This window comes from Micropterus salmoides, unplaced genomic scaffold (genome assembly GCF_014851395.1).
Source record: "Micropterus salmoides isolate LMB-PRFRI ecotype aquatic unplaced genomic scaffold, ASM1485139v1 Ms_hic_scaffold_13, whole genome shotgun sequence".
In the NCBI taxonomy this organism is placed as follows: Eukaryota; Metazoa; Chordata; class Actinopteri; order Centrarchiformes; family Centrarchidae; genus Micropterus; species Micropterus salmoides.
In genome coordinates, this window is record NW_024040374.1 from 28,568,307 (window position 1) to 28,569,206 (window position 900).

Genomic DNA, 900 nt, shown 5'->3' on the forward strand with positions numbered 1-900 from the left:
TCATCCCCTTCTGATGTTGTAAACCAGCCAAAAAAACTTGCAAAATATCTCTCTTAACTTATTTAATCATGTTTAGGAGCAAAGGTCTGGTCTAAATTAGTCTAGCCTCCTCTGCGTCAGTGTTTGGAGTCCTGTCAGCAAAAAAAACAAAAAAGCCCTTCTTAATTTCAGACTGTATTTGTCATGCACTTTTGTCTGGGACACATGCAATCAGTGACTAAATGGATTAGCTGCAGAATGTAAAAGCCAAACAACAAATTTGTGGTCCAGGTACCCATAGGGGAACACTGGTAAAAATAATGAAATCACAATCTACTTGATGAGTTGGATGATTTGTTTAAGAACTCAGTAAATGAGTCATCAGTTGGACAAGACCGTTGCAGCATGAGGATGCCTCAGCGAGGGCGAGTCTGGGAAAAGAGACACAGATGTGACATCACAGAGGCCTTAAAGGGGTCAGACGGATTTGCGATATGTGGACCAGTAAACCCAAACCTGAGCTGGCATAACTCTTTCTCTTCTACTATAATCACAGAGCCTTTCAAATCTACTCCAAGGCATGCTGCTTACAGCCGTCTCCAAGGAGCTCTAATGAAAAGCAAAGACGGAGCGAATGCCGGGGGGGAGGGGAGAGAGGTGACGACTCATGCATTGCACTCATCTCCGTGGCCTACCTCCCCCGAAAACCTCAAGCCAGAGGTCCACATGGTCTGTATCATGTTATGAGCTCACCAGAGACGAGTCATGACTTCACCGCAACAGAGCCAAGCCTAACACATCGTTATTGCAGCTCATTGTCCTAAAACAAATCCATACAGGAGGCGTCCACACTGCACCCTCACATATGGTGAACATCAAGCGCAATCAGAGTGGCAGAGAAATCATTAAACAGCAACCCGG